The 16,408-nt window shown below is 45.1% G+C and overlaps 1 protein-coding gene across 1 annotated transcript in view; it reads left to right on the top strand.

The window, feature by feature from the left end:
• The window catches only part of LOC124605379 (chitooligosaccharidolytic beta-N-acetylglucosaminidase), a 223,903-nt gene that overhangs the window by 20,574 nt on the left and 186,921 nt on the right, over positions 1 to 16,408 (top strand). The window lies entirely within an intron of this gene.

Below are 16,408 nucleotides of genomic sequence, written 5' to 3'. Positions count from 1 at the left end.
ATCGGTGAAGGAATTTCGAAAAAGCGTATTTAGTAACTCAGTTTTAGTGACAATGTCATTGGTAACATTATCATCTCTATCGTACAGTGAAGGTATTGACTGTGTCTTGCTGCTGGTGTACTTTACATACGACCAGACTCTCTTTGGATTTCCTGCCAGATATCGATAGAGACTTTCTTTGTGGGCATTATTAAAAGTATCTCGCATAGAAATCCGTGCTAAATTTCGAGCTTCTGTAAAACTTCGCCAGTCTTTGGGATTCTGTGTTCTTTTAAATTTGGGGTGCTTTTTTCGTTGCTTCTGCAACAGAGTTCTGATCTGTTTGGTGTACCATGGAGGATCAGTTCGTCGCCTATTAATTTCTTTGGTGCAAATCTCTCAATTGCTGTCGGTACTATGAGGGTTGTTCAGTAAGTAATGCAACATATTTTTTCTCGTCCAGTTTCATGAAGTACCGATAGTTGGTGGTTCTATACGCTGCGTTCAAATGGCGTCTGTAACGGAGGTTTGTTCCTAGCAGAGAACTGTGACTGAGTTTCTTTTAGTGGAAGACCAGAGCATCGCAGATATTCATAGGCGCTTGTCGAATGTCTAGAGAGACCTGGCAGTGAACGAAAGCACTGTGAGCCGTTGGGCGAGTCTTCTGCCATCATCGCAACAAGATCGCGCTAACTCGCCAGATCTTCCGCGTACCTGCCGGCCCCACACAGGTGTGACTACTGCACTGGTGGAACGTGTGGATACTCTCATTCGAGGTGATTGACAGCATCTGTGTGGAACTGCTTGCGCGTTACGAGGCTGATCGTGACAATTTTTGTCGAATATCGTCACAGCCTGTGAAATATGGGTCCATCACAGGGAACCGGAAACAAAATGGCAATCCATGGAGTGGTGCAGCACCACCCATCCTCCGAAGGGAAAGTTCAAAGCCGCACCTACAGCAGTAAAGTAATGGCCACGGTCTTCAGGGGCTCTGAACGCGTTATTTTGTTTGATGTTTTCCGTAATGGTGCAACGATCAACTCTGAAGTACATTGTGCTACCCTCAGGAAATTGAAGAAACGCCTGCAGCGTCTTCGTCGCCACAAAAATGCAAACGAACTTCAGTTTCTCCGTGATTACGCAAGGCCTCACCCAAATCTGCGCACTGCTCGAGAGCTCACAAACCTTTATTGGACTGACAACCCGGATCTCGCACCTTCCATATGCCACTTGTGGTCTGAGCTTACATAGTTAGTTCGGAAGGAATGGAGACTCTCTATTAAGAAGGGATCAAGTGAATTTTTATCTGATTTTTAAAATAGATATAATCTGCGTTTATTTTTGGTTGGTTAGGATTTATGGTACTCTGTCTCACTACAACAACCTTGTGGTCACTATCCCCTGCTTTCAAAACTACTATGTTGCGATTGACAAATGCAGTGTACATTAATGAAATTAATTAGTATAGTAATTAAAGATGTAGCTTAGCGCTATTTAATTGCTAACATCGCTGTTGTGCGATGTTTAGTTTAGACTGAAACTTTGACACTCGTGAAATGTTGTACGTTTGCAGGAGATACGCTATTCTTCAACGTGATAGGTATGCTTTAATCGTAAATCGAAAATCATTAACTCCATTACACAATAATTCTTCAGTTGCCTAGGTTTATTCGTTTTGATTTCGGAAATTTCTATTTTTTATTTGGGTCATTAGTCTTCTGACTGGTTTGATGCTGCCCGCCACGAATTTCTCTTCTATGTCAGCATATTCATCTAAGATGAAATGACAATTTCATCAATACCATTAGCTGCTCACAGCAGTTGATATACACCAACGGGGACAGCTGAAAATGTGTGTCCCGACTGGGACTCGTTCCCGGGATCTCATGCTTACATGGCAGACGCTCTATCCATCTGAGTCACCGAGGGCACAGAGTATAGTGGGACTGCAGGGATTTATCTCTGGCACGCTCCCCATGAGACCCACATTCTCAACTTATAGTCCACACACTACATTCGTAGTGCCCCTGCTATAATACCCATTACTCGTGGCAGACAATCCACCGAGTCCCGTAAGAGTTCAGGCAATTCGTGTGCATCTGCTCTGAAGACGGTCATCTGCCGGTTAGCTTTAACGATATGAAGATGGCATCTGTTCTTTCGGACATGTCCGAAAGAACAGATGTCATCTTCATATTCATCCAAGAGTAGCACTTCCAACCTACTTCCTCAATTATTTGCTGGATGTATTCCAATCTCGGCCTTCCTCTACAGTTTTTACCCTCTACAGCTCCCTGTAGTACCATGGAAGTCAGTCCCTGATGTCTTAACACATGTGCTATCGTCCTGTCCCTTCTTCTTGTCAGTGTTTTCCACACATTCCTTTCTTCTCCGATTCTGCGCAGAACATCCTCATTCCTTACCATATCAGTCCGCCTAATTTTCAACATTCTTGTAGCACCACATCTCAAATGCTTCGAGTCTTCTTTTTCGCTTTTCCCACACTCCATGATTCCCTACCATATAATGCTGTCCTTCAAACGTACATTTTTAGAAATTTATTCTTCAAATTAAGGCCTATGTTTGATACTAGTAGACTTCTGTTGGCCGGGAATGCCCTTTTTTGCAAGTGCTAGTCTGCGTTTTATATCCTCCTTTTGCTCCCTAGATAGCAGAATTCCTTCACCTACTTCTTCATTATCAATCCTGATGCCAAGTTTGTCACTACTCCCATTTCTGTTAGTTCTCATTACTTTCGTCTTTTTTCTATTTACAGTCAGTTCATATCCTGCACTCGTTATACTGTTCATTCCATTCAGCAGATCCTGTAATTCTTCTTCACTTTCGCTGAGGGTAGCAATGTCATCAGCGAGTCTTATCATTGATATCCTTTCATCTTGAATTTTAATTCCGCTGTTGAACGTCCTTTTATTGCCATCACTGCTTCTTCGACGTATAGATTGAACAGTAGGGGCGAAAGATTACAGCCCTGTCTTACACCCTTTTTAATTCGAGCACTTCGTTCTTGTTCTTCCATTCTTATTGTTCCCTCTTGGCTCTTGTACACATTGTATATCACCCGTCTTTCCCTTCTGCTTACCCCTATTTTTTCAGAATTTCGAACGTCTTGCATCGTTTGACACAGTCGAACGCATTTTAGAGGTCGACAAATCTTATGAACGTGTCTTGACTTTTCTCTAGTCTTGCTTCCATTATCAACCGCAATGTCAGAACTGCCTCCCTGATGCTTTTACCTTTCCTAAAACCAAACTGATCGACATCTCTTCTGTATATTATTCTTGTCAGTAACTCGGATGCAAGAGCTGTTGATCTGATTCTGCGATAATTCTCGCACTTGTCGGCTCTTACAGTAGTCGGAATTGTGTGGATAATGTTTTTCCGAAAGTTAGATGGTATATCGCCAGACTCATTACATTCTACACACCAATTTCACAGTCGTTTTGTTCCCACTTTCCTCAATGATTTTAGACATTCCGATGGAATTTTATCTCTCCCTCCTGCCTTATTTGATCTTAAGTCTACTAAAGGACTTGTAAATTCTGATTCTAATATTAGATGCCCTATCTCTTCTATATCGACTCCTGCTTCTTCTTCTACTTCAGAGAAATTTTCCCCTTCATAGAGGTCTTCAATATACTCTTTCCACCTATTCGCCCTCTCCTCTGCATTTAACAATGGAATTCCCATTGCACTCTCAGTGTTACCACCATTACTTTTAATTTCGCAGACGGTTGTTTAGACTTTTATGTATGCTGAGTCAGTCCTCGTCTTGTGATTTTTCAACATGCATGTGCGCGAAGTTGATATATTCCGCACTCTTTTCTCGTAAAACAACGTTTTCTCGAACGAGATATCAAAACATGTTAGGCAGACGTGACACCCTCCTCTTTACACGCCTTCAGCATCGCGCGAACAGGTGGCCGCTGGTTATAACACCGTTGTACAGTGCTTTGTGCTCGGGCATTATGCGGCTGCAGTCGAGGAGAACGAGCGAGTGACTCACAACTAGTGCACGTGAATGTTTAAAAGCTGTACATTCAGAATATCATAACTGCGCACTATCGGAATTATGGCCAAAAGTTTCGCTCTGAATCGATTTTGAGGCTTATATATTGCTGGTGTGCTTCTTTCTCCTTAAAATATGAGATCAAGTTGGTTGAAGTTTCCTTCTAAGACTGTGTTTAAATTTGTTAAAGTGCAAGAAATCTTGTAGACCAGATTTTATTTCTAGAGAAGCCTTTACGTATTTTTAATGAGCCCCGAAGTTTAACAGCAAGTTGCATTGTTGGGTCTAAGCACGGCATTTCACCTGACTGTGTCTTTGGGAATAGACTTCCAGCCGACTGTGCTGTCTGTAACGCAGAGATCTATGCAGTCGTAAAGGCATAGTGCTAGCAGATGAGGTGTAGATAACGAATAATCTTTCCGTCTGCTTTGATTCCTTAAGTGACCTACACACAGTTCAGCAAATGCACCCAGCAGACAAAGCAGTACAAAACATACAAGACACCCTTCATGAACTTCAACGGCAAGGGAAGGAAGTAACATTCTGCTGGGTATGGCGTCAAGTGGAAATCCAGGGAAATCAGCAAAGCTGACAAGGCACTTAGGGACGCCTGAGAAAAAAAAGCACTACCCTGTGCTGTTCTCTTGGGTACTAGTACCTTGTTGTTGAGAAGGAGACTTCTGTGTCTGTGGAAGCATGCGTGGCTGGAGATACGAACTAACAAACTAAGACTGATGAAGCAAAGTATCGCCGTGGCGGACCTCGCTCCTGTATTTCAGTTTCATTAAAGAACGACGAAAGATACATGAACGTCTACATAAGGAAAACGCCAACGTGTGTTGTTTTAGTGTCCATTTAAGTATATTTATACGCAACTGTAATTTGTGTTGCAATTGCCTGCTAGGTTTTTAGGCACACATAGTTCGAAATAAATTCGGTGAGTGTAAATATCTGGTATCGAATGTATTGGGTATAGATATGTTACCCATTATACTAAAATTTGTGTCGGACGAGAACTCGAACCTGAATTTCCCGCTTATCACGACCAGTCCCTTAACCTCTTCGGCTATCCGTCCACGCCTTCCGGACCGACCCAAACTTCCATATGCCACAGTGTCTACACCCTTGTACGATAGTTCGCTACATTCGTGATTTGATGTTCGCAGCATTACTCTGGATTCCTGCGCCAGTGAGAATGGGTCTATGACGAATAGTGACGACTGGTGTTATCGTCTTACTCCGCCTTGGCGTGCAGTACAAGTATGTCTGTAGGAACAGGCGTTACTGACGATCGAACTAAATTCGTAGGGCTGTCGATCGTCAGTAATGTCGAGACTGCTTACAAGGAATTGACTGTTCGTCTCAATAAATGCACACATTCATAATCAGCAATGGCGCTGAGCGTCCTGAAATCGTTATCGTTGTTATAATTGTGGCGTCGATAGTTGTGATGGCACTACGAGAGAAGACTAACTACGCCGACCACAGCAGCCTCTGGCCGACGCTGTGGAGCTCAGGGAGTGCCGTCTTGATTTCAGCCCATTTCATCAAGAGCAAACGGCCTGGAAATATCGCTTGTACTACCGAGTGGGCTAGCTTGCTAGTGAAATTTTGTGTTAGTTACGTTCAGTTAAAGTTTGGACAGCAACGAGTATTTGTTAGTTTTGAGATTATACAGAACAGTCATCCTTACTTCACAGGACTAGACATGGACAAAGGCTTCACACCTACGTGCTCATCCTAGCCAAAGTTATTTATGCATTTGATATTTACTTGTGTTTTTGACTCTATTAAAAGCGTTAAACTTACATGCAGTACCGAAGTGCTTCAGCTCTCCTGCTCCTACTCGCTTCCTTCACTCTCGGCCTATATTACAGGAGCAGACTCACGCATACAAAAATAATCACTATCGTTGATAACTAAGTTACTAACAGCGTTTCCCGCGAAAGACAAGGCTCTGGGTTTGAATCTTCGTTGCACACACTTTGAATCTGCCTGAAAGTTTCAAAACGACACACACTACGCTGCAGATTGAAGGAGTCATTATACGAGAGGCGTTCAATAAGTAATGCAAGACATGCTTGATAGGTTCCCGGGAGTTACGCCGGATAATATTGTTAAACCCGTACAATATTTCAGCGAGACAACTGTCCGCCATCTTCAGGTGCTACTGTCACGTCGCTTTTTTTTTCCTTTATTGAATTTCAATTCCCTCCGAAGGGGGCGGGCTGGCAGCAGCTTAGTATGCCGCTCTTCAGCCTACAGACATTGCTAGAAAGATGAAGAGAATAAATAATAAAAACAGGCGATAAAATCGGAGACTTAAAGAGTAACATGGCGAAAAGAAATCGTGGAACTTAAAACAAAGAACAGAGGGATGATGACGCTAAGAAAATACATACAAAGCAGACAGGTAAAACAATAGACAGATAATTAAAAAAAACACGGCGACAGTCTCGTTTCTGTTCGCAAAAGACATAAAATTCACACCCAGCGACAGCACGGTTTCTGTTCGCAACACGAGAAAGACGAACAACACTGAACAGTCACTGGAACACTGCACTAAAAAGTTGGCAAATGTGACATACCACAGCTGAGAGCAGGTGGGGGGAAACTGGACAGATGATGGGAAAATAAAAAAAGGGGGGGAGCTGGGAAAGGAGCTGATGGAGGATGAGGACCCATAAGAGGGGTGGGGGGGCGCTGGGCAGACGCGACAGGGAGTGGGGTAGGCAGAGGAGGGGAATGCATCATCTGGGAGGGGGAGTTGATGGAAGCCACTTTGGGAAAGGACATGTAGGGTGTAGAGATGGAGGGTAGGGGGGACACAACGGTGAAGACGTGGCAGGGGGCGGGGATGGGAGAGGAGAGGAGCAACCAGGGGGTGAGGGGGTTCAAGACGGCGGGAGGTGTAGAGGATGCGGATATGTTCGAGGAATAGGAGCAGATGGGGGGAAGGAATGAGATCATAGAGGATCCGCGTGGGGGACGGGAGGTGTATACGGAAGGCGAGGCGGAGTGCATGACGCTCAAGGATCTGGAGGGACTTATAGAATTTGGGGGGGGGGGGGGGGAGGGGGGGCATCACGTCGCTGAGAAGCTCGCCAATTTATATGTTGGCTTTCTAGAACAGGGCAGGCGCCAGTGGGGGCGTAACGTCATCTAAGGCCAATCGTAGACGGCGTCGAATACCAGAGCCCTCTGATGGAGAAACGGGTCGCGGTCTCCAAAGCGCGCCGCGGCGCGGGAAAATGCGGCCGGGAGCGACGGACCCCGTTCGCGCGCGCGAGGTGTTGGCGCGCGATTTAAGCATCTGCGCTAAGGTTTCCCATCTGCGTTGACCCGGTGCTGTTGCTAATCTGTGGCTGACGATTCCTTAGTGCCGCCAAGGCTGGCGCCCCCGCTGGCGCCTGCGCTGTTCTAGAAAGCCAACATATAAATTGGCGAGCTTCTCAGCGGCGCGACAGTAGCACCTGAAGATGGCGGGCAGTTGTCTGCTGAAATATTGTGCGGGTTTTACAGTGTTATCCGGCGTAATTCCCGCGAACCTATCAAGCAGATGCAGCGCCGGGAAAGCCTCAAACAGCACAACAATGCAAGACATTTTTTTCTAGGCCAATTACTGTTTAAAAATGCGGAATTCACTGCGGAACACTGTAGAATATTCCCGCTTCAACCGCTATAGTCTCATTGAGTACCGATAGGTGGCGGCGCTGTGCATAGTTCTCAAAATGGCGTCTGTAAAAAGGCGAGTTCCAAGCAGAAAGCCGTCATTGAGATTCTTTTGAAGGAAAGTCAGAGCATTGCGGATTTTTCTAGGCCCTTGCAGAATATCTACAGAGACCTCGAAGCGAACAAAAGTATGGCGAGTCGTTGGGCGGGGCGTCCATCATCATCGCAAAAAGGTCACACAAACCTGTCCAATCTCCCACGTGCCGATCGGCTGGCGCACACAGCTACGACTGCTGCAATATTGGGACATACAGACACTCTCATTCAAGGTGATGGACGGATCACAGTCAAACGCATCGCTGTTCTCCTGGACGTCTCTGTTGGTAGTGCTGCCACACTTGTCCACCAGCTGGAGTACTCAGAGGTGTCTGCCCGCTGGGTTCCTCACCGCCTAACAGGAGACCATAAAGCGCAACGGAGGACCATCTGTGCGGAATTGCTTACGCGTAACGAGGCTGATCGCGACAATTTTTTGTCGAACATCGTCACAGACAATGAAACACGGGTTCATGACTTCCAAGCGGAAACAAAATGGCAATGCAATGATGGATGCTCCCCGTGGGAAGCAGTGTGTGCTGTGATTGGGAGGTTACTGATGCAGCGAGACATTGGATCCGACGTCGCCCAGTAGAGTGGTACCTAACAGACCCTCCCAGTAAGATGGAGTAAGGCCCTCGCGATGAATTGAGATTTTTTTTTTTTGAAAAAACGGAGTGTAAGGAATAATAAGGTGTATTGGAAACGAAAATAAAACCAATTTGCTTTCATAAAAAAAAGATGTGTTGTGTTACTTATTGAGCGCCTCGTAGAAAGCAGCACTAGGATGTCACTACGCCATTTCTCAGTGATATCCTTTCTTGTGCAAGTGCTACTCCAACGAGGTATGCTGCCGCGCGTGGTAGCCGCGCGGTCTAAGGCACATCGCCACGGTTCGCGCGGCTCCCCCCGTCGGAGGTTCGGGTCCTCCCTCGGGCATGGGTGTATGTGTTATCCTTAGCGTAAGTTAGTTAAAGTTTGATTAAGTAATGTGTAAGCCTATGGACCGATGACCTCAGCGGTTTGGTCCCATAGGAATTTACCACAAATTTCCAGTTCTTTCGAGGTATGCTGGAGGGCTCCTGTGTTGTTTTGCAAAATAGGAGGTAGGTACTGTCAGAAAGTAACTGTGAGGACGGCTTTTGAGTCGTGGTAGTATAGCTCAGCCGGTGAGAGTACTGCCCACAACAGGCAGAGGACTAAGAGGATACAGCACACAGCTTGAACCTCATCAGGAGGTTTCACGAGAGCGCACATTACGCTGCAGAGTAATTCGTTCTAAATGTACAACACACGTACAGAAATAAACCTAGATACATAACATTTTATTTCTTCTCTGGTACAATTGACAACAATGCCCCATAAGTATAATGAAGTGTTCCAAACCCTCGGCCCGGCCATGGTTTTTGGGAGGTTTCCTGCTGGAAGGACAGAAACCAGTTGCAAAAGTTCACACGCGCCGAGCGATCGGTGTGCCTCAGCTCATGCACGACCGATATTTTGTACGGATACATGGACAGTGATTGTGGGTGGTCTGTCTGATTTTGGAGCATTATGAACGCTCTGATCTTTCGAAACTTGGTGATGAGGTTTCGTACAGCATAGCGATTAGACATCTTCACTCCTGGGAACTTTGCTGAAAATGCAGCTTCTACTGCTGAGGTCAACTTGTCTCCATTGCGGAACGCATGCTCCACAAGAAACACTCTTTGTTCAATCGTCAGCATGATGACCTGGATCACAATGATATTACACAAGACGTCGGTCTTCAATCAAACCAGACCTGCCAACAAATACAAATACCTGGTCAAATATGGTTCAAATATGTTAAATAATGGAAAATGTTGTATCAGTAATTGACAATCATATAAGTCATTACTTAGCACACCACAACATGGCACTGCGTAGTTACTTTCTGAACACCTCCGGAAACCTAACAACGACTAATCGAAACCATACCAAGCAGAATCGCTTCTGTATGGCGTTACAAACGTGGACTAACGCGCTGTTAACCAGGTGGCCGTAATGTTTTGGCTCATCGGAGTATATTCTCCCCGTTGTTTAACCCTTAACCTAACTTTCTTATATGTTAATAATGGAACATTGCACTGCCCAGTATCTTCATATGGTGGGGGGAGACACATCGCATGCACAGGAGACTGCAGTCTGTTAATCAACACAAGCACTGCAAACAACGAACGTAAGAAACCCCTGAACTCCGCGTCGCAGTTACTGTGATATTTTCAGTTCAGTGAATATATCCGCGAATCCAAAAATGTTAACGCTGCAGAACTTACCTCTGAGGAATGCGTACTAAAATGGATTGAGGAATGTGATGCTGACTGTCCAGATCAAAGTGGCGGTACCGAGACCAATAATACCATCGAAAATACTATTCCAGGTGATCACGAAACAGCAAGTGAACTTTCTGGCGATGAATCTGATGACGAAAGTGAGGTGCAGGTTACTGAAGATGAAGACGAAAATGCATTGCAAATCTACAAGACTCTCTTTTTATATATGTGTTTGGACCATTGTCAGTATTTTACACTTTCCTATAGAAGTAAATGTATGCTCTTTTCTTACAGTTTAGACCTTGCCAAATGTGTATTCCATAAGAAAAAAAATTTATTTCTCAGTTTCCTCGTGGAAGATAGGTATAACAGAAAGACTATGTTTATTTTTGTAATATCTTTAGTTTCGGACATTTCGCTTTGGTTTGTTTCTAAATTGGTTTGAAATAAAATAAAAACGTTTGTTTCCTTATATATCTCTGATTCCATATACATCCCAAAACAACAACTGCAAAAAATCATTACCAGACACAACACCCATTTTTGTTTTGGAGTCCCCAGGACTCCGCAACGCAATTAGTGTTAAAATTTCCGACCTTGCTGTTTAATCGTTAAATTTATCTAACTTTTGTGCCGTGGGTGCTGGTGTTCTCCAATCCCCAGTGGTATTCAGGATCTCTGTCTTGTTGTAGGCGATCCTCAGGTTCGCCATGTAGTTTATTTTTCTTAGGTTATCGAGCAGTTTCTTTGCACCTTCTTCTGCCTGACTTATACTGTCGCTATATCGTCTTCAAAGACTAGACAGTCCGCTTCGGTTCTGCAGTTCATTTTGTGACGCACGTCATCTTTGGTATTGCCATTTCAGTGTTTATTGCTCTCCATTGTGTGGAAGTTATGGAGACGTGCTGTTTTCCGCGACCTACAGGCCAAATTATTCACCGAGAATGCCTGGAAGTGGGTACAAACTGCGCCGCCAGGCTCGGCTGCCGTGTCACGTGATTCGCGTGACTGACTCGCTTCTGACGGGTAGCCGCTGCTTTGTGCTTTGCGAGAGGCGGTAGACTCTGCAGCGGCGGCGGTCACGCAGAGTTTTGACCGAGCTTCCACATTACACCACACCGACCGGGCTAAGCGTGCGAGGTGCCTCGCCGGAGCGATCACAGTGTGTGCAAAACAGGACAGCCTTTAAAGAGGTAGGCTGATGAAAACAGCTATGGACCACCTGAAGAAACCGAGGCATTGCGCTCATCCTGTAGTCTTCTTATGGTCTCTTTTTCTTTATATTATTAACAATTCAGCTAAGACACAAATCTATTGTAGTGTGTGTGACAAGAGGCTCGAGTACTATAACTGAAATTAGCTTTCTGCGATACGTATTAGCTATTTTCTCCCTGTAAGGGAGTACATCTGATGTAATATACAGGGTGTTTCAAAAATGACCGGTATATTTGAAACGGCAATACAAACTAAACGAGCAGCGATAGAAATACACCGTTTGTTGCAATATGCTTGGGACAACTGTACATTTTCAGGCAGACAAACTTTCGAAATTACAGTAGTTACAATTTTCAACAACAGATGGTGCTGCGGTCTGGGAAACTCTATAGTACGATATTTTCCACATATCCACCATGCGTAGCAATAACATGGCGTAGTCTCTGAATGAAATTACCCGAAACCTTTGACAACGTGTCTGGCGGAATGGCTTCACATGCAGATGAGATGTACTGCTTCAGCTGTTCAATTGTTTTTGGATTCTGGCGGTACACCTGGTCTTTTAAGTGTCCCCACAGAAAGAAGTCACAGGGGTTCATGTCTGGCGAATAGGGAGGCCAATCCACGCCGCCTCCTGTATGTTTCAGATAGCCCAAAGCAATCACACGATCATCGAAATATTCATTCAGGAAATTAAAGACGTCGGCCGTGCGATGTGGCCGGGCACCATCTTGCATAAACCACGAGGTGTTCGCAGTGTCGTCTAAGGCAGTTTGTACCGCCACAAATTCACGAAGAATGTCCAGATAGCGAGATGCAGTAATCGTTTCGGATCTGAAAAATGGGCCAATGATTCCTTTGGAAGAAATGGCGGCCCAGACCAGTACTTTTTGAGGATGCAGGGACGATGGGACTGCAACATGGGGCTTTTCGGTTCCCCATATGCGCCAGTTCTGTTTATTGACGAAGCCGTCCAGGTAAAAATAAGCTTCGTCAGTACACCAAATGCTGCCCACATGCATATCGCCGTCATCAATCCTGTGCACTATATCGTTATCGAATGTCTCTCGTGCAGCAATGGTAGCGGCGCTGAGGGGTTGCCGCGTTTGAATTTTGTATGGATAGAGGTGTAAACTCTGGCGCATGAGACGATACGTGGACGTTGGCGTCATTTGGACCGCAGCTGCAACACGGCGAACGGAAACCCGAGGCCGCTGATGGATCACCTGCTGCACTAGCTGCGCGTTGCGCTCTGTGGTTGCCGTATGCGGTCGCCCTACCTTTCCAGCACGTTCATCCATCACGTTCCCAGTCCGTTGAAATTTTTCAAACAGATCCTTTAATGTATCGCTTTTCGGTCCTTTGGTTACATTAAACCTCCGTTGAAAACTTCGTCTTGTTGCAACAACACTGTGTTCTACGCAGTGGAATTCCAACACCAGAAAAATCCTCTGTTCTAAGGAATAAACCATGTTGTCCACAGCACACTTGCACGTTGTGAACAGCACACGCTTACAGCAGAAAGACGACGTACAGAATGGCGCACCCACAGACTGCGTTGTCTTCTATATCTTTCACATCACTTGCAGCGCCATCTGTTGTTGAAAATTGTAACTACTGTAATTTCGAAATTTTGTCTGCCTGAAAAAGTACTGTTGTCCCAAGCATATTGCAACAAACGGTGTATTTCTATCGCTCCTCGTTTAGTTTTTATTACCGTTTCAAATATACCGGTCATTTTTGAAACACCCTGTAAATTCTGTGAATGTAGTGGTCTGGAGTCTGGTCCAGAGGTCCTAGGCGCTTCAGTCCGGAACTGTGCTGCTGCTACGGTCGCAGGTTCGAATCCTGCTTCGGGCATGGATGTGTGTGATGTCTTTAGGTTAGTTAGGTTTAAGTAGTTCTAAGTTCTAGGGGACTGATGACCTCAGATGTTAAGTCCCATAGTGCTCAGAGCCATTTGAACCATTTGAAGTCGGCCGTGCCCTGTGAAAGGAACCACCCCGGCATTTGCCTGAAGCGATTTTTAGGGAAAGCATGGAAAACCTAAATCAGGATGGCCGGACGCGGGATTGAACAGCCGTCCTCCCGAATGCGAGTCCAGTGGACTAATCACTGCACCACCTCGCTCGGTTATGGTTTCCTGATTTACAAGAGTGGTTCAGTACTTAAGATAAAAAGAGCTTTATGGGTGTATAAATACGCCGTGCGACTTAAAATCCATGTAATTCCACGTTTAGATAGAAGATACGATCAAAGCTCTTTAACCGCGACCACCCCAGGTAGATGGAGCTAGCTGTGCCACTGTACGCTTAAAAATACACTTTGAAAGTAGAGGTGTCGAAGAATACATTATCGGCGCTTGAAGTGCGAAGTTTAACAAGGTTTAAGTGTTTAAAGAAAATGTCACTATCTGCAAGTCATTGTCAAATAGTGGATGGTTACGAAGTGATCATAATGTCAAAAAAATATGTACGGTTTTTGTGTCAGGAACCTGGTAAAGGCGGAAAGGTGTATGAGAGGAGTAAAGGTAAGCACTGACAATCACGTCCCACTTCAGATTACAACGTGTGATGTGTCAAAGTGTTGGTTCAAGAGGGAAGTCGCAGCAAACTGCAAGCGATCTCAACATCTCGATTGGCAGTGTGATGAATCTCTTACGAGTACAAAGCCAAGCGCATGTGGTTGTCTCTCCAGCAATTACGCACTATCATACGTAAGATGCTCCATTCCTGCAGCGTATTGTCACAGAGGACGAAGCGAGGGTGCGTCATCATGTGAAACGTCAGTTCAAAAAGGCGTCAGTGTCATGGAGGTACACTGGGTACACTTCATTCCCCCTCCACCAAAGCTCTATCCATGAAGAAATTTATGGCCACAGTCTTTTAAGACTCGCCGAGTGTGCTGCTGGTTGATCTGCTCTCCATGGAGACGCCGTGAATGCTGCCGGTTATTGCTCCACACTGTAACGGTTGCAGAAGGCGATTTGGAGGAAACGACTGGGATTGCTTTCGAAAGATGTGTTGTCGCGTGATAACATCCGACCGCATACGGCCTCGGTTACGCAGGATTTGAGCCGGCTCTCCCCATGAACTGTAGCGGAAGACCCTTCGTACAGCCAGACTCCTGCGCCAAGCGATTTTCAGCTCTTCGGACCGAACCACTTGAGAACCGATGCCGACATTCAGGAGGTTGACGCTAAGTGACTTCTAGACTTGGACGCTGGTCTTTTTTGTGCCAGTTTCAGCATAATGATTCACCACCGCAACAAACAGACAAGTTCGATGACTCTGTGGAAATGTGCTATGTACCAGTGACTTAATAACTTTGTACATTTCTTTGATTTCTTGAATCAGTCTTTTCTCGCAGAGGGCTTATTGTCAACGTCGTAGGAAGAATTTATTTATTTGTTAACTTTTTGTCATGATGCTCTTCCTGTTGCCACAGTCATTAATTATTTGCCTAATAGAGAGCAGTCCTGTGCACCAATTGTCTGTATAAACTTTGTGCTGTGCGCTGTTGTATTTTAACGGTTTGTGTGGCGTAGTTTGTGATGCGAAGATTGCGACCTGTCCGGAATTTGCCTATGTGAGCGCGGGAAAGCGATTACAAACCACAGTTGGGTTGGTCGGTGCTGAAGACCAACGATCATTATTGCGGGGTTCGGATTCCATCCGAGCCGGTCTCACTTGTCTATCTTCTTGGTGAGCATGCCCCGCCTTGAACCATACAAGCAGGTCGGTATTGCTCCTGCCCGTAGAGCATAAAATGCACGTGGTATTACCTACGCTGTTGTTCCTTCGCTTTGATGCATCTACATCTACATTATTACTCTGCAATTCACACTGTAAGTTTTAGATACAAGGTTCACAGAACCACTTTCAGACCGTTTCTCGACTGTTCCACTCTTGAATGGTAGGTGGGGGAAAAGGAACTCTTAACTCTCGCTGAAAAAGGAACATCTAACTCTTGGTGTACGAGATCAGGTTACTCTTATTTTATCGCATTGGGCATTTCACCCTACATAACAGGCAACCAACAAAATAATTTGGCTTTCGGAGGACAAATTTGGTGATTGTAATTTCACGAAAAGCTCTCGCTTCAACGAGATGGGGACTGATGACCTCAGATGTTAAGTCCCATAGTGCTCAGAGCCACTTTTTTGCAACGAGATGACTGCCATCCCAACTTGCTTGTCATTTCTATGATATTCTGTCCTCAATTTCGTGATAATGCTAGGCCGGCCGCGGTGGCCGAGCGGTTCTAGGCGCTTCAGTCCGTAACCACGCGGCTGCTACGGTCGCAGGTTCGAATCCTGCCTCGGGCATGGATGTGTGTGATGTCCTTAGGTTGGTTAGGTTAAAATAGTTCTAAGTGTAGGGGACTGATGACCTCACATGTTAAGTCTCATAGTGCTTGGAGCCATTTTGATAATGCTAAATTAGCTACCTTTCTTTGAATTTCCTCGATATCGGAAAAAAATTAGAACATAAAAAAATAATTAATGTAAACTAATGAAATTTCGGGACTCGATTTGCCTAGGTAACATATTTCTGTGACTAGCATTGCAAGATCACTGGTTAATGTAACCACAAGATAAGACATTGCAAGTGTGAAATGGTGGAACATTATTAACCGGTGTAATCACCAGAATGTTGAATGTAAGCATGCAAACGTGCTTGAGTTGTGTCGTACAGGTGTCGGACGTCAGTTTGTGAGATGGAGTTCCATGTCTGTAATAGTTGATCGATCAATACAGGGACAGTTAATGCTGTTTGTGGATAATGCTGGAGTTGTCCTCCGATAATGTCATATATGTGCCCAGTTGGAGATAGATCTTGTGATCGAACAGGACAAGGCAACATGTCTACAATCTGTACAGCATGATGGATTACAACAGTGGTATGTGGCCGAGCGTTATCCTGTTAGAAAAAACCCCTGAACGCTGTTCGTGAATGGCAGGACAACTTGTCGAATCACCAGATTGACGTAAAAATCTGCAATCAGGGTGCGTGGGACATCCACGATAGTGTTCTTGCTGTCTTACGAAATCGCACCCCTGACCGTAACTCCAGGTAAAGGTCCAGAGTGTCTAGAACGCAAACAACTGACTTGCTTCTAA

Source organism: Schistocerca americana, chromosome 3 (assembly GCF_021461395.2).
Source record: "Schistocerca americana isolate TAMUIC-IGC-003095 chromosome 3, iqSchAmer2.1, whole genome shotgun sequence".
NCBI classification, from domain to species: Eukaryota; Metazoa; Arthropoda; class Insecta; order Orthoptera; family Acrididae; genus Schistocerca; species Schistocerca americana.
Note: the sequence above shows the minus strand (reverse complement) of the source record. Positions and strands in the feature narration are given on the sequence as shown.